Consider the following 25,753-nt stretch of genomic DNA (forward strand, 5'->3'; position numbering starts at 1 on the left):
CGTCTTTAGAGACTGCTTCCCATGACCTGTGCCCTGAACTACACTGTCCATTTTGCTTATTTCTCAACAACCACACAAAACAAAACAGATCGGTCCTGGCCCCCACTTCCTCATGAAATAAACAGAGGTGATGTCCCTTACACATCACAAACCCAAGTAAATCGTGGACAGAACAAAGAGGCAGGACCTTGGGAGCAGAGTCTGGTGACATGAAACCATTTGCAAATCTCCCCCCCCCCCCCCCCGGAGCACTTGCTCCCCAACAGGGACCGTGCTATGGCCATCCCAGCACCACTGAGGTTCTGTCTGGGAGTTACCCAGTGACTTTCACACTGAGGGATGGTAATAATCAGGTGCTTTGGAGAACTAAGCTCTTCCACACACAATCTCTGCACAGGTAATGGGGCACCAAAAGCCCCATCACTACGTATTTCCTTAGGAAGGCTTCTTTGCAGGGCACCTGGGTGGCTTAGTCATTTAAGCATCTGGTCAATGAGCATCTGGTCAAGCTCAGGTCGTGATCTCAGGGGCTTGGAATCGAGCCCCACATAGGGCTCGCTGCTCAGCAGAGTCTGCTTCTCCCTCTCCCTCTGCCCATCCCCTCACTCATGTGCATGCACGTGCTCTCTCTCTCTCTCCAGTAAATAAATAAAATCTTTTTTTTTTTTTAATGGAAAGCTTTTTTGCAAAATAGGAAAGCTACAGTTTCTGCACTGGTTAATGAAGCAGTAGTTCCAAATACAAGAGCCACGGTGATCCCAGCGTGGGAGGGGCCGTGCAGACTGGCAGTGGCCAGCAAGGAGTAAGGTCCCAGCAGCCACCAGGTGTCCTGTTTCGTTGCTTCGTTCTGGTCCCCCTCTTTCTCCACCTCTTTCCTCCCTCAGATACCTGCTAGCCTCTGGCCACCGTGGTCCAGCTCCCCCAGAGTCTAGTACATCCCATGTCCACGTGGGATGATGCTGGAAATGTGGACATCCTGTGGGACACCTGGCAGGACAACTGAGAAGGAAACCTAAGGACTGCCATGCCTTCCGGTCTCTGAACCTGCATAAAGCACATACGGAGTCCCCTCCCCACCTCCTGGCAGCTGAGGTCTTCAGAGTCCCTCTTGTTTTCAACGTCCAACAAAAAGCATTCGCTGTCCCGAGCCAGACATCGCGGCTCGACAACCTCTTGTTCCGCCCCGGTCTTACAGGACTTGCACCTGCATCCAGAGCTCAGGCCAGGGCTTGCCCCTAATAGCTGAGGAACTGAACCACCTCCCATGGCTTGCGGCACAGGGCAGGCTCCGTGCCTTTATTGATGCAAGCCACTGGCTAAAAATGCTTCATAAAGGATGATATTAGCATGATTTATCAGCACGTAGTAACAGTGCCTGAAACGCGGAGTGCAGAGCAGACCTCAGAACTGTCCGGAATGCAGGCGCTACATCACTGCGGCAGAGGAAACATCCCACAGCGGGGCCTCCTGTGCAGTGCGGCTCCCCCATCAGGTGAGGAAGGCAGGCTGCGCGGGGAGGGGGCTGAAGGTCCCGCGCTGTTTCCATCTCAGAGCTGGGACGACAAACGTCCGCCTTCACTGTCATTTTCCCCCCGTAAGGGACAGAACTGCAACTCGGAATCCCACAGGCATCTCGAGGTGGAGGATTTATTCAACCTTCCAACAAAGTTACTTGCACACAACAGCTATTGTGGGAAGGGAAAAGCATCCTGATAACTACTTAGGGCAAGCATCCTGGCCCCAGGACAAGCCCCGAGAGAAGCAGGGTGCAGGGATGGGGGGGCAGGTCCACCTCCCAGACCCGCAGGGAGGCAGGCGGACCGCACACAGCCGGACTAACCACAGGGCATGCGCAGTGGCCCTTCCACCAAGTGAGTTTGAAGGTTATCCCCTTTGCAAAGATGCTTCCAGAAAAGGTCTCAGGAAGCTGGCTGTTATATGTGCTGTAAACGTGACGTTGTCAGATCAATTCTCAGAATGTTCCCAGCATCACATCTGGATGATAACATCTCTTTATAATTCAATGGCAGCCATACCTGGAAATAATGCCCAGTGTTACACATTATGTTTAGCTTTGTCTTCCTGTAACATGGGAGTAAAAAGCAACTCACAATAAGACATTAATTGAAAAAACAAAAAGTGCACCTTCATATACACTTTGAAGCTTAAAATGCCACAAGGGCATCGCAGAACACCAGCAACTGCTCCAAATCAGAGACATGAGAAATAGATACACCACCCTCTACTTCTGTGTAAAGGCTGAAGTTTTCCATAATAGAAAGTTAAAAAAAAAAAAAACTGAAACGAGCTGTCGAATGCAGTGAAATGTTGACTGTGTTTAATATTGGAGGATTGGTGATGATTTCTATTTTTTCCTATTTATCTTTACATGCAGTTTCATTTTTTTCTATAGGCCCATATTATATTTATAATAAAAAGCCAGGCCACTTAAAAATTTGTGCTATAAAAATTGACATTTTCTTGAAGATCTGTTGTATTTTCTTCTCCCTCATCCCCTCTCCCTCCTCCTCTTCTTTTTTTTAATAAGAAAAATATAACCCCATATATTTTCTTTTTTTGCTCTGGCTCATGGATGGTAATGACATTAACTCTCACGGCTGGCTTATTCCTTTCTCTTGCTCATGCTGCTCCATCTCTATTATCTCCCACGTACATGAAACACAATGCACGCATATATATGCATGTCATTTATCGATGCACACCCTTCCAGTCCCTGGGAGTGAGATGGAGCTGCCATTTACAGACAGAAGCTGGCAGACACAAGAGAAGAAAGATGCCATAGTCATCCCTGCTAGCAACCAATACCTTCAAACTGAACATGTGAGCTTGTTCGTGAGGACCTCCAGTCTCTCCTGTGTCTGGTCTAGTTTCTGGCTTGTGTTGTAGCCCTGAGAGCAGCAGCCCCTGACTACTTCCTCAGTCGACAGCTTTTGCTCACCTTCCAACCATCACCCTGGCAGCTCAGAAGGAAGAGCTGGAGGCCCTCCTACTGCCCCTGTGCTCTGAGTCCCTTTACCGATAGCATGTCCATCACTAATACACAGTCACGGTGGCCTCTACTGGCACTGCCACAGCCTCATTTGTCAAATAGAGACAGAGAGAGAGAGGGAGACTTTCATCCTCATTCCCCTGCAACACATAATCCTCCAAACTCATGGGACTGTGATTGACAAAGGTCATCTTAGTCTCTTAGAGCCATGTATTGCTCAGATATTCCATAATTGAATTATTTTCATGAGATCCCAAGTCACTCACGCGGGGGGGCTCCAGCAGAAGCACCTCCCATAAGGACAGACACATGCCTTTGGCACCTGCCTGTGAGCTTTGGGTGGAGTGCTTTCCTTTCAACATCAAAATGTCTTCCTTTATCTTCTTCACTTATAGAAACCCTTTAACTATCTCTTACGGCAGTATTTCTCAAACTATGTATCAGAAGAGTGAGGGCAGTTGTTAACATGCAGACTCCGAGGCACTGACCCTGACTTCCTGACTCCTGATCTCTGGAATGGGGCCTGGAAAGCCTGGTCTCAGCCTTTCTGTAGACGACCATCTTCACAGAAGTTCAGCACCTCATGCTCTGCAGCTGGCTCACCTTCCACACCTCAGCGCTCTTTCCACAGCGACCCCAGCCCATCTTGGCATCTTGTCTCAGAACCGTCTGCCATCTGCCACTTGCACCACACAGATAGGAGCCGATGACATCCACTTCTCCAACACTAAGCCTTTTACTGAGTTTATCTGAGACACAGAATGAACTCAACTGTGGCTCCTGGAAAAACAGATGCTTTTGCTAGATGCTCGATCTATTAAAGCCACGAACATGCTTGTGGAGAGCATAAAGTTCTGCTCAAAAAATACAGAAATTCATTCCAAGAGTCAACAAGGGCAAGAAATGAGAAAGAACACATGCTGTCCTCATGGACACCTACATCGAGAACATTGAGTCAGGGAATGAGCAGGACAGAACCATGGGGTAAAAATGGGGAAACTATGTGGTGCCCTGGTTTTGTGTAAGGAGGAAGAGCCCAGCCTGGCTTACAGGATAACCACTCAAGTTAGTTTTCTTAGAAACCAAACAGAAACATACCCTGCAAAGTTATAATCACTGCCTTTAGAATGGGTTCAAATGTTTTCCTGAAAAACTCACTTTTTAAGAGCACATTGCCATCAGAAAAAGTTTCTGTAGTGAGCAAACACACTGAGTCATAAGACAAGATTTAAGTTTAGCCAGAGGCTTTTCAGAGGCTCTCTGAAAAAAATTAAAAATCAGAATGAAGGTGTTGAGGAATTAAAATGTTTCTTCAGAGTTGACTGTCTAGCCAAGCCTGTAATGAGACTTCTGAAAATTTTTGCATCAACCATGTAATAAGAGGACAGTCTGTGCCAGCTTTAAAAAAAAAAAGGACAAAACCAAAACTGCCGTAGCTCTGCCACCAAGCCAGCATGCCCACATGCATGTGAACACCTCCTTCTCCACCTCTTCCCCATCCCAAGGGAAGAGAGCCTCCACCCTGCTTTGCCATCCACATGGCCACAGCGACTGGGGCCCCCTTAGCTCTCCTGTCTGTATTGCCGTCCTCTCTTTTGTCTTCAATCTAACTCAGAAGCTTCTTGACAACAGGAACCACCCACACAGGACTTTAAGTCCCTAGTTCCGCCCAAGAATCTGAGATGTAATCGAAGAATTATAAACATCTGGGTATTTCTGAAGGATCCTTTGAGGTCACAGTTGAGGATGACAGGTGCCCTTCTGCAGGGTTAGGTGTGATTGCCAAGATATTCAAGGTGACAGGACTGGCTGTCCACTTCACATGCATAGACATGATCCCCCTGGGGCCACTTCTCTGGGTGGCCCAGAGCACCTGCCATCTCTCCTGGTATCTGCTCCCTTTTCCATGATGCCTCCTCTCAGCCCAAGACACCCAGACTATGACCTCAACTCCTATGGCTGTTGGACGCCAACCTAGGAATCTCGCACGCTATCAATTTCAGCAGCAAAAAGGTATTAGTCTAGGTACGACAGGAGACATGGGAATCATGCTTCTCTGATGACTAATGGGCCTAAAGTTGTGGCCCTTGAACCACACAAGTGTATGGTGGCCCAAGATGACTATGTCTTGAGGTCCTAGCCATGTCATTCAATGCCAGCAACAAGGGCAGTAAGATTTGGCTATGGAAACGTGTTAAGCCCAAATTTCCTCCTGCAGTCCTGGCAGAGAGCAGGGGTGAGGACACTCTCTGCTCGGTTTTAGCTCTGTCACTTTGTGACATGGCTAAATGGCTCTACTGTTTGGACCTTACTTTTCTCATCTCTAAAATAAGGTCACAGGTCTTAAGAGCTAACCGTAAGAGCTTGGTGACAAATTACATCATGCATGTAAATCACCTGGATGCTGCATTCAATAACCCAACCCACCGAAATAACATGCCTGAACAGAGAAACCAGAAAGACATCCTTCCTGTCCATCGCCACCTCTCTCTTCACTCTGTTGTGGTATGAGGATATGCACACTGTGTGAGGAGCTCACTACATGGCATGTTCGGCTCACTTTCTCCTCTCAGCAGCCACAACACTTCAGCAGCATCCACGTTTGCAAGATGAGGTAGCCAAGGCACAGAGATGGTGGCAGGGCTACTAGGTCAAACCTGATGGTGCCCTTAATCACTGCTTTGCTTTTCACACGACCTTGGGAAGAGGGAAGAGATTTTAAAAACAATAATAAAGGGACACTTGGGTGGCTCAGTGATTGAGCATCTACCTTTGGCTTGGGTCATGATCCTGGGGTCCTGGGATCAAGTTCCACATCAGGCTCCCCACATGGAGTCTGCTTCTCCCTCTGCTTGTGTCTCTGCCTCTCTCTGTATGTCTCTCATGAATAAATAAAATCTTTTAAAAAATTAAAAATAAAAACCATAATAAAGAGCTCACGTTGAGTGCTGCTGTGTCAGGCATTATGTAAAATGCTTTCTGACATATTATGCTGTTTCATCCTCACACAAGTCCTTTGATGTGGGTATTACAATTTTCCAGTGTATTCTTGGGGAAACTGAGGCAGGATTTGAAGCCTGGCAGTGTGATGCCAAAGCTCATGGTTTAACCACCCACCACACGACCTCCATGGCAAGAACTCAGTCACACATGTGAAGCTGGCAACGTTGGATGTTAATGGCCAAAGAAGTGTTTTTTTTTTTTTTTTTAATTCATTTATTCATGACAAACACAGAAAGAAAGGCAGAGACATAGGTAGAGGAAGAAGCAGGTTCCCTGGAGGGAGCCCAATGTGGGACTCCATCCCAGAACCCCAGGATCATGACTTGAGCCGAAGGCAGATGCTCAACCACTGAGCCACCCAGGTGCCCCCAGCCAAAGAGCTTTAATACATTGCTTCAAATACCATTGCCAAGGGAGCCACGGCTGGGAGGAGGCTGACAGCTGTGGCTGCCAGGAGCTCCTCACACTCAGGGTTACTGCCCCCTGTATGTGACAGACACAAGCTGAGGCTGGATGTGGTCCCTGGGCTCCCACCAAGCTCTTGGGGCAGTGGGAGTTGTCCCTTCCCACTGGGGTGTCAGGCCTGGGACATCAGGGTATCAGTGGATGACTGGTCCTTTGCAGGATGCCCCGGGTCTCATCTCACCCAGCCATACCCCAGACTCAGGAGGCCTGGTCCAAGACTGACTGTGGCCTGGCTTACAACATGGAGCCACCAGAGGGGCCTGGGCATCTTCTGACAACTCTACTTATTATCAGAGGGTTTGACAGAATAACAGTTTTCTCCTCCTCTCTTATATTGCTGTCACCAGATGCTACATTAGGATTTTGTTTGCCAACAGCTCTCAGAAGTGGTTCTTCCCCTTTGTTCTGATGTTCGGTTGTAGTCAGAGGGCACCATGATGCGCCAGGTATGGGAAAGGGGCAGCTCTTCTCTCTGGGCATCTGACTCTTCCTTCTCACGGCTGGCAAGTCTATAACTGGACTAGAAGGCACCGTGGACATCAGTGTGACCCGGATGTGCTAAGCAGTCAAATCCCGAACATCACCCTTAATGTCCTGGATTTAGACAGTCTGCTCCTGAACTGGGGTCTAGACATGAGGAAGAGAATAACCATGTACATGAAGGTAATAACAAAACAACTCTGCTTGTTAAGTGTCAATGAACAAGCCCAGGGGTGCTTGGGTGACTCACTGAATTAAGCATCTGCCTTCGGCTCAGGTCATGGCCTCAGCTTCCCTGGGATCGATCCCTGTGTCAGGCTCCTGATGAGGGAGAGGCCTGCTTCTCTCTCTGCTTCTGCCCCTCTCCACTGCTCATGCTTTTTCTCTCTCTTGAATAAATAAATAAAATCTTGAAAAAAATTGAACAAGTCCAGCTAAAGATCAGCGAGCATGTTTAGGGATCTAATCTAATCCAAAAACCTCTCTTGGTTTACGAGGAGGGCCATGACAAAACACCACAGACTAGCGGGCTTACACCACAGAAATTTATTTTCCTACAGCTCTCTGGAGGTTGGAAGTCTGAGATCCAGGTGTGGGCAGGGTAGGTCTCTCTGGAGGCCTCCCTCCTTGATGTGCAAATGGCCACCGTCTCCCTGTGCCCTCGTGTGGCTGTCCCTCCATGTGTCTGTGTCCTAACTGCCCATTCTCATAAAGACACTATCAGACTGGATTAGTGTTCACTCTAATGATCTCCTTTTACCTTCATCAGATCTCTTAAGACCTCGTTTCCAAATATAGCCACACGTGGAAGTAATAGCAGTTAGGATTTCAGCTTATGAATTTGAGGGGGACACATTTCAGCCCATAACACTCTGCCTTCTTTGCCCCCAAATTTATGTCTTTCTCACATGCAAAATACACTGAACCACATCCCTGAAGTCCTGAAAGTCCTACCCCATTTTGGCACCAACTTGAAGTCTAAGACCTCATCAAAACCAGATGTGGGTAAAACCTGAGGCAGGATTCATCCTGAGGCCACAGGTCTTATCTTTCTCTAGGGTATAGACCCTTGAAACAGGTAGCTTCTTTGAAAGAGCTTGCTAAGCACCCTCACCACTATTCCTTTTCCCAGCACCCCTGGGGAGTGGCTGGGTGCCAACGATGAGGATCAGTGGTATCCTGACTGGTCCCCATGTTGCTACAAGGGTGGGTCAAACTGTGGCAGAGGCCACCAGCCTCAACCCATCATCTTCCCCAGTTCCTTACTAGCAGGACCCTTGTGTGGCTAAGAAGTAGTAAACTGCCCCACTAGAAATGTATTTGCAAGCCTCCCTTATGGTGGGGGTGGTTCAATGAGACGTAAGCAGAAGCCCAGGAGAGCTGTGCTAGGAAGGCCACCTCAAAAGGAGTGTGCCCCCCTCCTTCTATGGCCATTCCTCCTGTCTGGGGTGCAGCCATGATGACCAGACAACAGAAATCAGCATCAGCAAAGGTGGGGCAGAGAGATAGGATGAGCCTGAGCCTCGTGGTATCATGGCACTTACCAATGCTGAATGGCATATTTCTGGAACTCACGTTAAGTGAGCGAAAAATAGATGCCGATCTAAGTGACTATTTCAGGCTTCTATTAACAAAGGTGTTAAAAAGAGCCTTGCCTTCTGACACCAGGCCCAATGCCCTGTGCTGTTCTCCACATTGAGTATTTAATTAGTTGTGGCTTTTATGTGACAGCTTTTCTTTGAAGAAGCAGGAAAGCTGCACAGAGAAACTTCACAGTTCATCTTCCTCCCACTGTCAAAGAGGAGGTGTAGGAACACCAGGAGGGAGGACAGGAGGTGGCCACAGACAGGCAGGAAGGGCACTGGGGAGAAGAAAGGAAGGAGGAAGGGCAGGCCAGAGAGCAAGGCTAAGCTTAGGAGGCACCATCTATGCCAATCCTTGAGCCGTGCTTCCTAATGGAAAGTACACCAGCTCTTCACGGACAGTGCCGATTAGGATTACACCCACAGCCACCGTAAAGAACTCTGTCCCACTGTGGGGTGGGAGGGGCCCTCCCCATATGTCCTTTGAATCGAATAGTGTTTGTGGAAGGATAAACATTCCACGAGAAATCCATCCAGGATGAACACTGCCCAAAGGAAGGATAATTCAACAACATTTTGTTAAGTTTGGTTCAGCTGCAATGTATATACTTTATGTTACAGTTTGAACTGTGTCCTCAAGAAAAACCTGTGATGTCCTAACTCCCAGTAACTCAGATTTTGATCCTACTTGGAAACAAGATCATTGCAGATGCAATTAGTTAAGACATGGTCACTGTAGAGTAGAGGGGCCCCTAATCCAGCATACTGGTGTCCTTATGAGAAGCCAGCCAGGGGGAATGCTATGGCAAGATGGAGAAAGAACCAGGGGATGTGTCTAAAAGCCAAGGAACAGCAAGTATTGCCAGCAGCCAGAAATGAGGATGGAGGCCTGTGGCAGATTCTCCCTCAGGCCTCCAGGAGGAACCAGCCATGCCAACACCACAATTTTGGTCTTCTAGCCTCCTGATGTAGAAGACAATAAATCTCTACTAGCAATTTTAAGCTTCCTGGTTTCTTGTACTTGGTTAAGTAGCCCTAGGAAAGTAACACACCCCTATCTTCCTAAAAGTTTCTACTCACTAGTGAAATTATAGTTTCATCTTATCAGCAAAGTTTTATTATTATTATTTTTAAGGAAAAAAACACAAATTTAAAATGGAAACATTAAAGAACTTAGTTTTTTCATTAGCAGGTAAGCCTATCCCAGGCTTCAGAATAAATAAATACCTTTTAATACTCCCAAATGAAAAAAATTATTGAACATGGACTGTAGTTTCTAAGACTAGATTAAATCTGCTTTGAAAAAATACTTTAAGCGAAAAAGCACCTATGTGTAGTTTCTGGCATAAAATTTCTTCTGACTGGGTTCCATATTGGTCTCAACTCATAAAATGTTATCACATTAATGATTAGCATAAGTGTAATCATGAAAATACGGTTACCATATTGAACAGATGCAGCCATGCATGTACTGAAGTTTACATTTCCTTCCTATGTAAACAGAGATTAAAGAACAGGTACTATAAGACATAATCTATTAACATTCATGATATTCTATTGGTCAGCTCATCTATCTAAAAAATAGTATTTAAAAAATAATTCTTACCTAAAATTAAAACTACCTATAAATGCTCAGAATTCCTTATAATGATCCTGTTTTCTCTCTCTCTCTCTCTCTCTGTCACTTTTTTGTTTTCTAGAAAGGCAGACTGCCACATGCAGTACCTCATTTGGATGTGTCTGGAATCTAGAAACTTGACTACCCTACAATCTCCTACAAATGGACCTTGTTTGGAGGATCTAGCAGGGAAGTACAGCTATTTGTATACCCTCGAGAAAAGAATGGTCCTCCTCCATCAGGGAAGGTTGTCCTCTTCAAACATACAGCTTCATGAGGGACACACATAATGGTGAGGGAACAAGAGGATACCCATCTAGCCAGTAGGATCAGCCGCATCAACCCTATCAACAGGGTAACAGATATTGCAGTCAGAGTGCCCTCATATCTCTTTTTTTTTTAAAAAAACTTTTAAAATAAAATACTGTTCCTAAAAGAGTGTTTAAAATATATCCCTGAGACAGGGATCTCATTTTCAACTGAAATGCCTCTACAATAAGACTGCCAGATAAAATACAGGATGCTCAATAAAATTCAAATTTCAGATCAACAATAAATTTTTTGAGAATAGGTATGTCCCATGCAATATCTGACAAAATTATACTAAGACTTTGTTTGGTTTTGGCCTAGAATTCAAATATAACTGAATACCCTGTATTTTTATTTTCTAAATTTAGTAACCCCACTCTAAAAGTATAGATGGACAACTACAAAGGAGCTTCTGACCCAGGAAAAGGCAACACTAGTACAATATCTTACAGAGCTAGAGATTTGCTGACACTTGTTCATTCAAGGCCAGCAGTGATACTTTCTCTCTAAAGAAAACAAAGGAACTGAAGCATAATCATGAATTTCCTTAGCTTTTCTATAGAATTCCTAGAACCACTTCCACTCCCATAAATCTGCATTTGACCCCAAATAAAATTAGCCTGCACACAAAGAAAGGCTTTCTGTGACTTAGGAAATTCTAAAGTTGTTCTCTGAATGGATAAGTTGTTTTTTGTTTTTACTTTTTTTTCCTAAGAGTACCAGAGATGGTTCTCTTAAAGAATCTTTAGAAATCATTGGAGTGGGCTTTCTTCAGGCTACTCAGCTGGTCAAAAAGTGGCAGTGGGTGTGTATCCCCCATTCAGATTAGGTCTAACAGATCCAGATCTCTTTACTGAACACTTTTTCTCATCTTTTCCTGCTGCTCTATAACAGAATAGCACATATTTAGTGGTTTACAACAGCACATACTTATTGTCATAGTTTCTGTGGGTCAGGAATCAGGGCACAGCTGAAAGGTAGCTTCTGTTGCAATCACAGTTCAATCCAGGCTGTGTTCTCATATGAAGGCTCAACTGGGGAAGAATCTACTCCCAGGCTGACTCAGGTTATGGGTAGGATTCATTTCCTTGGAGGTTGTAAGAATGAGGGACATGGCTTCTTGCTGGCCCAAGGCTGGAGGCTGCCCTTGGCTCCTAGAAGCCACCTTTCATAGCTTTTCACATGGGCTTCTTCAATGGGGCAGCTTACTTCAGCAAGCCAGCAAGGAGAGTCTCTCCAGTGACACCTAGCAAAACAAAGTCTTGCTTAATGTAACATAACCAGAGAAGTGACATCTATCACATCTGCCATACTCTGTTGTTTAGAAACATATCGTAGCTCTTGCCCACACTCAAGGAGAAGAGATTTAGCAGAGAGGTAAGCACCATGAGGGTGGGATCAAAATTTCAGCCCTCCAGCTCTGAACCTACTTAAACATTTTATTCTGAATTCAATGTAAAAGAAACAATACTAAAGAATACCTGTATATCTTTGGAGTCTTCTTTGAGTCAAATTTTTGATGAACAAACATTTACTAACCTTCTAAAAGGATATAAGCTCTTACAGAACTCATTTAGTTATATATTTTAAGAAGGACCCCATGCCTAGAGCCTGGAATAGTAGTTGAATGGAACCAGGCTATAGACAAAGGTTCTTTTAAAAACAATTCCAGTCCCAGGACATTTCTGCACACCCCACTGGCCAGAGTTATCATAACATTGGTGGCAATAGGGGGTTGGATACAATTTTACTGGTAAGAATCCTGGTGGCAGGTCAATTTCCTTTCACTTCCACAGAAGGTTAGTGTAACTCCACCCTGCTCTAATGTTGGTGTGGTCCTCTGAAATCTCACCTGCTGGGATGAGTATCATTTCTCAAGGTGGGAAACATCACGGTCAGAGCAAAGGCAGGGCAAGCAGTGATGATGGCCAGTGTGGGTCAGACCTGGGAGGGATGTAGGATGTATCTGAACAGCACGGGGCACTACAGCAGGACTCACATCATGCACCCACATAGCTGTTCCACTTCTCCATCCTTCTGTTTGGTACTCGTCTCCTGATCCTTTACACAACTGATTTCTCATATCTTCCAGGTCTCAGCTGGAATGTTGGCTCCTTAGAAAGACTTCCCTGCACATTTAGGCAAAGCAGCCCTCCTGAATCTCTGGTTCTCCTGTCTCCTGATATGCTGCTGCCTTCATGGCATTTTCCATGACCCTCGAAGCAATCTCACTCCTTACTTTTTTTGCTGTTATTGGACTCCCCTCACCTGAAACAACACATCAGCCTCACACGTGGTCGGCTGGGCACAGAAGGCTGTGCTGGGCACAGAAGGCTCCCAGGGAGCATCTCTAAATGAACATGTGAGTGGACCAGCACCTTCATCCAGTTCCAGGCCACTTCAGCAAGAACTTCTGGCAGTAGCTCCTAAGTGCTGATGCACCTACTTTGAGCCACATCCCGTATCTGCCTCCTGACCAGTGGTCTCCTCTGGGACGTGGGCCAGGACAAATCACTTTGCTCACTGGGCTGGAACATTGGCTTTACCAGATGTATAAGGAACAATTCCTCAGACTGTTGCCAGATGTGTCCAGTACACTCTGAGAAGTTTTAACTGCCATATTCATACAGCAAGGGGCACTGTTTTTGCATTAAACTCTTTATACATTATGGAAATTCCTATAATCTTCCCTGAGTGGGAAAACCCCTCCTCACAGTGGGGGAGTCCAGATCTGGGGCACGGGCCACAATGGGTCTTGGCCAACCTGACAGCAGAAGTAAGGCTCTGAGCCCAAGGCATCTCTAGCTGACCTGGAGAGCAAGCTTCTGGTGCAAACGTGGGGTAGTAACTGGGTTATAGTAAATGACCAACTTTTAGCTACACAGAGAAGATACTCTGACATAGTTCTGGATTTGTCAGCAGTATGAAGCAAAATATGACCTTCACCTCCCCAAATCTGTAAGGCCAAATGGCCTGCAGGCACCTGTGTTAGTTAGCCTGTGAAACTCTGCCCTCATTCTGGCAACCTCCCCTTACAGCAGCTGGCCTGCACCAAAGGGCACCCTCGTGGTTGGCAGAAGCACCCCTCTCCCTGAAAGGCTCTCCACACTGGGGGTGAGAGGAAGACAGAGTGGGTGAAGTGATTCAAGTAGGTGTGGCCGCCACTATTAGTGGTCCATCATTTATGATGGAGGAAGAGAAGTTCCAATGATACCCACGCAAGTTTGAAAGAGCAAAAGCAGAGAGGACCACAGACTGCTAGAAAGAGCCATCTGGCTACTCTCTGTCTCTGTGCTCTAGGAGCTCTCCACAGCTAAGGATTTGGGACAGCATCCCCATCACTGTGCACCAAATTCACAGTAGATTGCAGCTATGCACCAAATTCACCGTGGCTGTTCCAAAATGCTACGCCATTTGCTATGCTCTTTACAGCTCTATTATGAGGCCTGTGTGGGGTGTGGCAATTAATTCATCACTACCGTGCCAAAACATGCAGTACTTCTATTCCATCCCCTTCTTAGTCACCAGGCTCACGGATGAAAGGGGATGCACTGGAGAGGTTTGAGAACATCTCGAAAACGTAACCTTTTGTCCTTTGTGAGACGTTAACACCGTATGCTTAACGATGAGTGATCATCAGTGTTGCCTACTTACTAAGGACTATGTCACCTGTACAACATCCAAAGAAGCAAGTCCTCAAAGCATAAGATATACAAGGAAGATGTGCTCAAAAAAAACACTAACATACCAACTCTGACCTCCTGTAGAAACTACCAGAGAGCTCAATTTCCTTTACTCCAAATTCTGGATATGAAGCCCCTACAAAGACTGAGGTCCCTTTGGCTTCATTTTGCCTGACTACCAATTAGCCACATTAGGCACAGTAGGAGCTCAATAAATGTGACATGTGCACTCAAAGATTCATGGACATGAATGTTTAACGCAATGTGCTTACACAGGAGAGCTGGGAATAAAAGAAATGAAATTTCCAGCAATAAGGACATGGATAAGCATATTTTGATAAACGTACACAATGCACCTATTTAAAATCACATCCCTGAAGAATAACTAAGGATAAAAAACTGATCTAGACATTATGTTAAAATTAAACAGAATCCCATATTACATAAAGCATAGGCTTTTCCTAGAAAAATATCTGTAAAAATATGCACCAAAATAAAATGCTAATGATGGTTTTCTGTGTGGTAGAAATATAGATGGTTTTACTTTTCTGACACATATGTTTCTGTGTTTAACCACGTTGCTATAAGGATCAATATTTACTCTTGAAGGAAGGAAGGAAGGAGGGAAGGAAGGAAGGAAGGAAGGAAGGAAGGAAGGAAGGAAGGAAGGAAGGAAGGGAGGAAGGGAGGAAGGAAGGAAGGAAGGAACAACTCCATGAGGATTTCAAGAATGATTATTCTGTAGCCTCATCCCTATAAATTTTGGTTGGAACATGCCAGCAAGCTCTTATGTCCGCATCACCACCTGCGTCTTTGTCACACTGCTTCTATCACTGCTCTGGGTTAAGACAGAAACTCCATTCCTGTTAAAACACACCTGGCCTTCACAGGAGGGTACTAACACATTATCATAGTAAGCTGGAGAGCCACCGCCTGGCAGAAAGCTGGTCCTATAAGAAAGCCAAGATGGGGACCCCGAGTGACAGGGCAAGTGTTGTGAAAGACCACTAGAGCAGGGCTTCCCAAAGTGTCAATCAGGACACTGAGATGCAGATTTGAATTCAGGAGGTCTGAGTGGGGCCCAGGCTGGAGCTCCCAGGAGTAGCCTGAGCTGAGGGGCTGCCCAGCCCACACCAGGGTACAAGGCACACAGAGGAAGCCCACTAAAGCTCAGACAGTCAGGGTGACATGAAGACATGAAGACATGGGTCCCTGGAATGGGCTGGGAAGGAAGAATGTAGGTGTCAGAGACAGCAATCAACATGGGGTGGGGAAGGGAGTGGAGAGTTTTCGAAGTTAAACTACACTTGGCTCACGGTTTTTCTCAGATCCACGCCTGTCCTGATACCCACAGGCCAGATGGGTTTTCTTTCTGGAGCCTCATCTACTGCTGAGGCAAAAACCTAGAAACCACTGTTGGCATTTGTAGCTTTCTGAAGAAGGATTCCATGGAATATTCTCTCACAGACAGCCTCCTGTGGGAACACAGAGGTTGACAGATAGTGCCTGGACTGGTCCTACTTATTAAGGACACGCGGTCCTGTGGGGAAGCAGGCACACCTCTGTGGGGTGGCTGTGGTCTAGGCTAGGACTTGGGTAAGCGGTGCAGGTGTGTGGGGCCGGAGAGACATGGGGCTCACTGTAGCAACCTCCCCACCCTGCTCCTACAAGGGAAGCAGCTGCAGCTCCCAGGCAAGTAGAAAACGAGTCACCCAAGGTCAAGGTCAAAGGAACGTCCACATGACAAGCATTTTAGACAAGCTTCATATCCTTGTTAGCAGTGGGTCCCCCTTCCAGTCAGTCTTCTATGCCTGTCTTCCCTGAGGAAGCATAGCATGACCCAGGACTTAATGGTGGAATTTAAATGAGGGAAATCGAGACACCTGAGTGGCTCAGTGGTTGAGCATCTGCCTTTGGCTCAGGTTGTGATCCTGGGGTCCTGGAGTCAAGTCCCACATCGGGCTCCCCATAGGGAGCTTGCTTCTCTCTCTGCCCCTCTCTCTGTGTCTCTCATGAGTAAATAAAATCTTTAAAATATAAATAAATAAATGAGGGAAATATGCTAGGGTAATGCGAGAAATTATCTAACCTCAGATGGATCGCTAATAATTAGCATCGTCCAACAATTAAATGGGCCAAGGTGGGAGGAAATGACTCCTTTCACCGTGGGGCATCCAAGCCCAAGTTGGAGAGCCATCTGCCAGGCCTTCCGCCAAAACAGACATCAGCCCAGCTGATCTTGAAGGACCTTTCCAATGCTAAATTCTATTTTAAAGTGATACAGGTTTACCTGCCTGGGGAGAAAAGTGGTTCTCCGGATTGGAGGAAAAAGAAAAAAGAGAGAGAGACAATAGCTACATCACCTTAAGACCAAGGAAGAGCTTTCTTACTTTGTCATCTCCTGGCAAGGTCAGGGATGAGGGAAGTGAGGCCACCTGCTCAGGGGGGAAGGTACTGATGAAGGTACAACTGTTCATTCAGGTGAAGGAGGGAGAAGCAGGGGGCACAGCACCAGCGAACCTCTGTGTACCAATTAGCACATCACACATAGACAAAACGCACACTCGCGTGTGAGCAGGGTTCCCACCAAGAAAACAGGTGGTGATCTAGAGTTTGATAATCTTGTTCAGGCCCCAGACTCAGAGATGAGTCTGTTAAAGGCAAGGAAATGGAGTGTGAAAGCACATGCATGTGGGAGAGGGAACACTGCAGCAAGTATGTCTAAATCCTGCCACCCACAAAATGCACCATGACACAGCAATGCTGTGGGAAACAAACCACAATGGGAAAACAAACCACAGCAGAAGTTTGCCGATCCAGGTCCCCAACATCCAGGACACCCATACCAATTAAATCAGATTATCTGGAGTGGACCCAGGCCTCGGTATTTCTGAAACTCCCTGGTGATTTCGAGGCACAGGCGTGGTTGAACACCAAGGATCTGGTCCCAGCCCTGCTACCAACCAAATAGTCCTGGTCAAGTCACTCAACCTCTGGGCATCAGTGAGAATGTGGAACAGGACAAAATCAATCTCTATGGTCTCCTCCAGCAATAAATGTTCTATTATTCCATGAAGATTTTTCTTTAAGGTTTTGTTTATCTATTCATAAGAGACACAGAGAGAGGAAGAAGCCAGCTCCCCGCGGGCAGCCTAATACGGGACTCGATCCCAGTACCCTGGGATCACAATCTGAGCTGAAGGCAGATACTCAACCACTTAGCCACCCAGGCGTCTCTCCATGAAGCTTTTTAAAGCCTATAGTTACTTATACCTGATTAGTTTTAAAAGGTGACTGATGTTCACAGTCCCAGGGATCAGACCCCATATTCACTTGGCACCCACCCAAGTTCCCCAGTGCGACTCACTACTGAAAAAAAATTTTTATATCTTTATCTCCCCTTTTACAGCATTTGCTGCTAACCCTCCTGTCCCACTCCCCAGTGAAATGCTTTCCCCTGGGCTTAGAGGAAATGAAAAGGCCACTGGGGAGAGATTTCCATTATGTGCACTTATTGCCTTTTTTTTTTTCCCCCTGTTTTCTGCAGCTGTAGTTAAGGGCAAAAAGTGTTTAAGTAGTTTTGAAATATCTGGCTGTCAAACTAGTCAATGTTGGAACTACAGATAAGGCTCAGCTGCCTTCTCTTTAAAAAGTACCTAACTCAGCGATAATTAACTTTAATGCACAACTAGTGTATACGGCTTTATATGTGGGAATAAGGTGATGAGAAAATAGGCATAAACTTTAGTCTCACTCTCTCTCTCTCTCTCTCTCTCTCTCTCCCCCCATTAAAAATGATTCAATCAGCTACTCAAACATGTGTTGCTTTGTAACAGCCTCTGGGAATGAATGGCAAATGGAAAGTAAACCAGTTAGGAAGCAAGAGCATTGTGGTGTTTTTTTTTTTTTTCATTATTTTCGTTCATCTGGAGGTACCTAATCGTATCCACATCCACAGTTCAAAAAAAATAACATAAACAATTCTTTGAAATGGTTTTCTATTTTCTGCTATGGAAAAAAGGGTAAGGTTTAGGGCAGCAGCTTGTGCGTCTGCTCAGTATTTAAAGGTCAAGTAAAACTCCAGCGAGTTTGAATACTTGCTTGTATATTTATTTTATATTCTGTAACTCAGAACTAATCTTTAACTCACTCCTTTCCAGAGGTTCTGGGGTAACCTTGCATTGAAGTCCTATGACACTGTTATCAAATGGTATGTTGAAACTGATGGTCTAACAACATTTTGCCTTTGTATTTCATAATTTTAAAAATACCTCCTCATGCAGCATTACCTCACACCATATGTCCTCTCACTCTTACCTTGAAACTCTTCCCTCCCTTGACCAAGACTCATAAAACCTTTGAGTTGGAAAGGATCTCAGATGTCACCTGGTTGAAACTGCAGAAGTACATCCTTTTTTTAAAAAAAGATTTTATTTGTTCATGAGAGACACAGAGAGATAGAGAGAGGCAGAGAATAAGCAGAGGGAGAAGCAGGCTCCATGCAGGGAGCCTGATGAGGGACTTGATTCTGGGACTCCAGGATCATGATCTGAGCCAAAGGCAGACGCTCAACTGCTGAGCCACCCAGGCATCCTTGCTGGAATATATCCTACAAAAATCCTTACGATGGTCGTATGGTCCCTGCTAGAAAAGGCCTTGTGGGTATGAATGGATTCATTCACTCATCTGTTAAGTAAGAACTTATCACATGCCTACCCCACATCTGTTAGCCCCTGCAGCCAGCACTAAAGACACAAAAGTTAAGTCATGACCATTCAGGAGTTAGAGCCCAACTCAGAGGAAGGTAGAAACTAACCCAAAAGTCTATGTCCAAGGCACATTAAAGAAAGTGATCAGACCTACCTTAAATTGATATGTGCTATTCACAGAAGGCTTAGGAATCTAGTAGGACATACCTGTCAGAAAAAAACATTATAAGCAAAAAAACAGAAATGTAATAGCACTCAGGATGATGAATTCAGCAGTGGTGATGCTACACACACCTCTAGCCTTATCTATGACAGGCAGCAAATCTCCCCCCTTTGCAATATCCGAGTGACCCCAAAGAGGCCATGGGGAGTGAGAGGCTGTAACACTGGAACAGAGACCCCGTGTCCTTGGCACCCAGGTCCAGGTCCAAGAACTTCTAGATGCGTCTAGTCCCAGCCACCTGACCACAACCCCAAGAGACCAAAGAACCACCAGCAGCAGCAACAGCAGCAGAACTACCCAACAGGGCCAAGCCAACACACAGGCCATGGGCAATCATCCAAGTGGTGACGGTCTCATGTCACTGAGTTGTGACGTGATTTGTTATGCAGCAATAGGTCAGTGAAACATCTAGAAAATATCACCTGCTTCTGTGAGGCTGGGTGCAGGGTATCCTGCAGGGAGGAAAGGAAATGAGGCAGAGGTGACAGACCACATCCTGTTAATGGGATGACGAGGGAGTCCTCTCGCTTCTCCCTGTCACCGCACTGACTGCGTTACGCGCCATCTTCCTCTCGCCAGCCTCCTTTCATTAGTAAACTCGCCCCATTTAAAACTCCAGCTTTATGTCTAATATACAACAGCCTCCTCCCACTTGGGTATTTGGACTGTGAACTGGAAGTCTTGGGGCTCTTTTACTGTGCTCCCACCCACCTTTCTTAGCATCTCAGTCCTTCAGGGTAAGGAGAGGACAGCAGGCCAGGACACAGGCAAAGGCCTCTTCCCTTAGCCCAGAGTAGCTGGAACCTGGCCCTGGTCAGTCACTGTGGGGAGGAGAAGTGGCTGATGTCCTCTGTGTGCTGTCTCTGCTATGGGGCGCCTTCCTGGGGTCCCAGGGACCCTGCAAGTTTTCCTACCACACAGAGCCCTGCAGCCCCCCAGCCACCTCGTCCACAGCTGGTAGGTGCTGGAGCCCCCCCCCCCCCCCCCCCCCCCCACACACAGCAGGCAGCCTCCTTGGAGCAGCAGAGGTGGGGGTGGGGTGAGTACTGGCAGGATGTCTCAAGTCAAGTTACCTTCCATGGAAAACTCACACCTCATCAACCACTGTACAGACACCTGAGGGTCGCTGCCCCCCTGCTCCCCTCTCTGCCCTGCCACATCTTTCCAGTCCTTCTTATCCTGCCCAAGTAGGCTCAGCACCTAAGCAGATGTCCACTCTCCTGTAGTGCTTCTCTTCCCTCTTTTGACTTGGGGAGGAAGGAAGGACCCAAGGGAGGGAATGGAAAGGCTCAGCACAGAGCCCTCCCCTGGAGTGAGGACAACTGCTCCAGGAGGCATACCCTGGTCCCCTCCCTGGGGAAACCGGAGCAGCGGGTCACTGGAGCATGGCCAGCTGGGTGGCCACAGGCGGGTTGAGCAAGAGGAAGGAGGGACACGAGGTACTCTGGCCTCAATGTTTGCCAACTTTGTTTAAAATACAGACTCTGTTGGCCGTTCCAGGGTCACAGGAAAGCCACATGCAACTTTTCACTTCTAAACAAATGTTAACAGTTTGGGTGGTAGAGAGGTACTCTGTGGGGTTTTCAAGCACAGGAGGAATAGGAACAGACGTGCAGTTAGAAGGGTTTACTTAACATCAACAGGAAGGAGCAGGGGCTGCAAGACCAGTTAGAAATGCTCTTAGCGGGACACCTGGGTGGCTCAGTGGTTGAGCATCTGCCTCTGGCTGGCTCAGGGTGTGATCCTGCGGTCCTGGGATTGACTTCTGCACTGGGATCCCTGCGAGGAGCCTGCTTCTCCCTCTGCCTATGTCTCTGCCTCTCTCTCCATGTCTCTCATGAGTAAATAAATAAAATCTTGGAAGGAAGGAAGGAGGGAAGGAAGAAAGGGAAGAAGGAAGGAAGGAAGGCTGAAAGAAAGGGAGAGAGAGGGAGAGAGAGAGAGGAAGGAAGGAAGGGAGGGAGGGAGGGAGGGAGGGAGGGAGGGAGGGAGGGAGGAAGGAAGGAAGGAAGGAAGGAATGCCCTTAGCAGTACACACAAGGGTCTGTAAGAGCCTGGACCAAGGTAGTCAGAGGGAGGAGAGGCATGGGTGGCATGAAATGACATCACACATTTCACAAGTGTTGTCATCGTTTGTAAACTGCTGAAACTGCTGATCAGGACCCACATGTGCTACAGAGACAGGACTGATCTAAGCTGTCCCCCAATTAGATGCACAGGTTATAGGAGGCTGAATGGAAGCTGACTCCTCGTTTCTGGTCTGGGTGGCCAGATAGCCAGTGGGGACTCCTCAAGTGGAGGCATGAGTGGGGGTCACGGGGAGGAAGAGCTGTTTCAGAGACTGAGATAAAGGACGTCCATTCTATAGCTGCATGACTCTGATCAACAGAAAGGCCTTCTTGATTGAATTCACGTCGTCCTTCCTGCAACTCAGAACAGGACAATTCTCTCAGTTAAAAACAAAATCAGGTGCCATCAGAGAAATCCATCCAACAGTGGCTGAAACAGATACAGCTTCTTATGTGCTAAGACTGGAAATACATGGTCCTGAACTGGTGTGGCTACTTCTGGATGTCAGCCAAGATCCAGGCTGTTCCACCTCCCTGGTCTGCTGTTCTCATCAGGGAGCTTCTAGCCTTATGGTTGCAAGAGGGCCACGGCATGGGGTCCGAATCCTAGTGTGAGGTGGAAGGGCAAAGGGTACCATGCTTTTTCCTAGGGAGGCTTCTCTATACGTATTAAGGGACTTGCCCCTCAGGCCCTCCCATGAATATCTCGCTGCCCGAAACTGTGGCACGTGTCTGCCTCTAGCATAAAGGTGCTTAGAGACGGAGTTGCCTGCCAATACAGCCTCCCCAGCATGGGTGGAAGGGAGGAGGCTTCCTGTAATGCATCTTCGTTGGTACCCTCTTTCCCTGATCTAACTTCCACACGATGCAGGGCATGGCTTACCATCTGGTGGCCGCCCCCATCCCTTTGTGGCACACCCTGTTTTGCCAGAATCTCAGTGTCTTTCTTTACAAGAGGTTCTATTTTGGAGCTGGGTTCAGATAGAGCCTAATACTGAGCAAAAACGATGGATTTATTATTACCTATCAGGACTGTCTGGAAGCACTGTTTTCTGGAACTCGGTTCAGGCTTGCCCGAGCTTTCTCGGCAGCCATGTCTTGCTGTTGGCTCACATTATTTGCATATTTTTTCGCTTTTGATATTGTACCTTTCCGACATTCTTCCTGCCTCCCTGACTTGACTCTGATCCAGGTCCTCTTTCTCCCTCCGTTCTGTAAATGTCACTGCTCCCAAAGGATACGGCCTTAGCCACCGATGTCTCATTCTATCCTGTGCAACTTCACAGATTACCTATCACCTGTATCTGTGTAGGTGCCACCTCTCTCCTAAACCTCACTTCTGCTGAGAAAACTGCCTGCCAGACACATGCCATCAGCCAAGACAGCATGGGGACAGCAGAGCTATGATGGATGCTTAGCCACAACTCCACTCCTCTGGAATGTGATTTGAAGGGCATTTGCAACACCTTGCACTCTCTCTCTCTCTCTCTAATCTATCATTTTAAGGTAATTGTACAGATCCACTGTGATTACTTTTGTGTTGATGTTTAAGTTCACTCTCAAAAGATAATCTCATTTCTCTTTTATCAAAAGTATGAATCCTCAGTGAAACCCCAGCTATCTTTCCACAGTCTCATTTATTCTATTTCTCACTTACTTTCAAGCTTTAAATCATTCTTAACTCCTCACCCCCCATCAAATATAATATGCCCTCAAGTATTATTGATTTTTCCTTGTTAATATTTTTTGTATTTTTTTCTTACCTTGGCCATACTATCACCCGCTCTTTTCAGGCTGTGACTGTCTCACACTTGGATATCACCTTAGGTTTTTAGGCTTATCCCCTGGCTCTAGTGTTTACTTATTTTCAAATGGTTCTTCACAGTACAGCCACACTATTAATCCTCAAGATTTTTCTTCACTTTGTTCCACTTTGCAAAGCCTTTTAATGGTCATCCATCACTTGTAGGCTAAAGGTCAAAGCCCTCCATTTGGGAGGACCACTCTTTTAAGTGGCGTAAAGTCAATATGTTCCCCTTATCTTCTTGGAAATCATTCCAAAGCAATGAAAAAGCATGAGAAGATACCTCCGTTTTGGATAAAGCTAAGAGTTAAAATCCCCAATTCCAAACATTGGTGGAAAGCCTACCTAATGAGGACGTCTGGGTGGCTCAGTGGTTGGGCGTCTGCCTTTGGCTCAGGGCATGATCCCATGATCCGGGATCGAGTCCCACATTGGGCTCCCTGAATGGAGCCTGCTTCTCCTTCTGCCTATGTCTCTGCCTCTCTCTCTCTGTGTCTCTCATGAATAAATAAATAAATCTTAAAAAAAAAAAAAGAAAGCCTATCTAAATAAATGGCAAACGAAAAGAGGGGTGCATGTGGGAATGAGGAAGGAGGAGTGAGGAATCAGAGGGATGAAAAAGAGCAAACAGAATATATTTATCACAGGTGAGAGGCATTTGTTGAAGTGGGACACCTAAGTGCTCCGTGTGTCCCGGAGAGGTATGGCAAGTGACAGACCCCGGGCCAGGTGTCACTGCAGGATGGACGGGGTCCAGGAATAAAGGAGAAAACACAAGAAGGAATCTGCCTCAGTGGAAGAGGTGGGGAAGAGAGTGTTGTCACAGTGAAATCCCAGAGCTTAGTCCTACTGGATAGGTGAAAATAAAATCTAAGTGAATTTAACCATAAATCACTGGATGCTAAGGAATTCTGAGCCACTCTGGCCCATGGCCCATGGCCACATCACCCCAGCTTCCCACACAACAGGACTGTCCTAGGAGAACGTCACCTGCTTTGCTGATAAGTCATCAAAGAGCGAGCAAACATGTGGTGAAAGCAAATGGCAGATAAAGAACAGTCACCAAAAGTGTTTCCATAGAGCGGACGGAAAAATGTGCCCCTAGTGCCAGGCATTTAGAAGAACATAACGAAAAAACAACACCTCTGAAGTTAGATCTTTGACAGCAGGGAAGAAGCAGAAGGAGAAACAAAACTGTTACAGAAACGCAGGTAAAACCATAAGAAACGCAGGGAAGAACCTGCTGGAGGCACAGGTAACAGAGGTTAGAAGTGAAAAAACAAGCAAAATGGGAAGAAAGTAGAGGAATACTTGAGGGTACTGGAGAGAAATGATAGATGTGAGAGGTGGCAAAGGAAGAAAAACGAGCAGAAATAGACTCGTAAATACAGAGAACAAACTGGTAGCTGCCGGAGCAGGGGGCTGGAGAAACTGGATGAGTGGGAGTGGGAGGGAGAAGCTTCTAGCTTTGGAATGAGTAAATCCTGGGGATGAAAGGCACAGCACAGGGAGTATGGTCAAAGAGCCCGTAATGGGGCTCCATGCTGGGAGATGGCAGCTGGACCTGCAGCCAGCACAGCACAACATATGGCACAGCTGAACCACTTTGTGGCACACGGGAAACCACTAGAGCACTGTGCGCCAACTCTAGCTCAATTAAGAAAAGAATATATACTCAATATGACTCAATTAATAAATAGAAAGAAAGACTAAAAAAGAAAGGTGGCAAAGGAGAGCCCACATATATATTGTTTAAATATGTAAATAACAGCAATAACTCAGAGGATGGACCCTGAGACAATACTACAGAGTGAATACTTCAAGATCCATTCGTCATAAAGAGGATGTGAATCTACACGCTGGAAGGATACGGTATGTCCCAGGAGAAACTGACACAGAATAGTCAATTCCTGTGTTTCGAAAAGCTGGAAAACAAACAACATAAAACCACTTCTGGGGCAGACAGGCAAAGAATATCAAGCCGCTTAGAACAGAAACAAAACTCAGGCTGGCCTCAGATTTCTCCAGAGCAACAGTCAGTTCTAGAACACCATGGGACCAGCGGTACACAGTCCTCAAGGAGGAAAGGGATAGCCCAACCTAACTGTGAAGTCATAGCGCCCTCATCCCTTCTAGAGGAAAGCACTAGAAGACAGTCTTCCAACAACCTAGGATAGGATAAAGGCGCTGCCAGAGGGAGAGATGGGAATGAGCCTCAGATTTATTTCAGAGCAAGGCTAAAACAAGTGCGGAGACTTCAGGAAACGGAACAGACGGCAAATGTCGCAACGCAGAAGTACATCAAGTTAGATCCATGCCTCACACTCAACGCGGGGAAAATTTCAGATGCATCCAAGACCTACAGGTAGCAAAGGTGTGTGCCTTTTGAAGCACGGAGTGAAAAAAGCCTTTCTAATTCACACGCAAAACTCAGAAGCCAAAAAACAAAAGAGCACTCATAAATCTGACCATGACAAAAATTTTTCCGTGGCCACAAAGATAATCAAAAGATCTATGACTAACTAAGGAAATGATCTGTAATTTTTATTACAAACGAATAGTTTCCTTTTTGTTTCAGTTAATCTATTTTGGGGAGGGGGAGAGGAAGCCCACAAATTAAAGATGTGAGACAATAATCATTTATCTGCTCACATTCCTGGAGGTGGCAATTCAGGGTGGGCTCAGCTAAGCCGTTCTGCTCAGTCTCTCCTGGGGGCACTCTTACAGACGCAGTCTGCCTGCAGCGGGAACGGCTCCATGATGCCAGATGACCTCATTCACATGCCTCACAGTTAGC

The 25,753-nt window shown here is 46.4% G+C and overlaps 1 protein-coding gene and 1 long non-coding RNA gene across 3 annotated transcripts in view; both read right to left on the bottom strand.

Moving 5' to 3' along the window:
• SLC35F3 (solute carrier family 35 member F3) overlaps positions 1-25,753 on the bottom strand; it is a 388,952-nt gene that overhangs the window by 329,561 nt on the left and 33,638 nt on the right. The gene's annotated exons all lie outside the window — the stretch shown is intronic.
• Positions 339-19,354, bottom strand: LOC119871438. The gene is made up of 3 exons (XR_005357781.1): positions 19,155-19,354; positions 19,015-19,067; positions 339-2,036 (listed from the first exon to the last, which is right to left on the bottom strand). It is a non-coding gene; the product is annotated as an uncharacterized LOC119871438 (long non-coding RNA).

This window comes from Canis lupus, chromosome 4 (genome assembly GCF_011100685.1).
Source record: "Canis lupus familiaris isolate Mischka breed German Shepherd chromosome 4, alternate assembly UU_Cfam_GSD_1.0, whole genome shotgun sequence".
Lineage (NCBI taxonomy): Eukaryota > Metazoa > Chordata > Mammalia > Carnivora > Canidae > Canis > Canis lupus.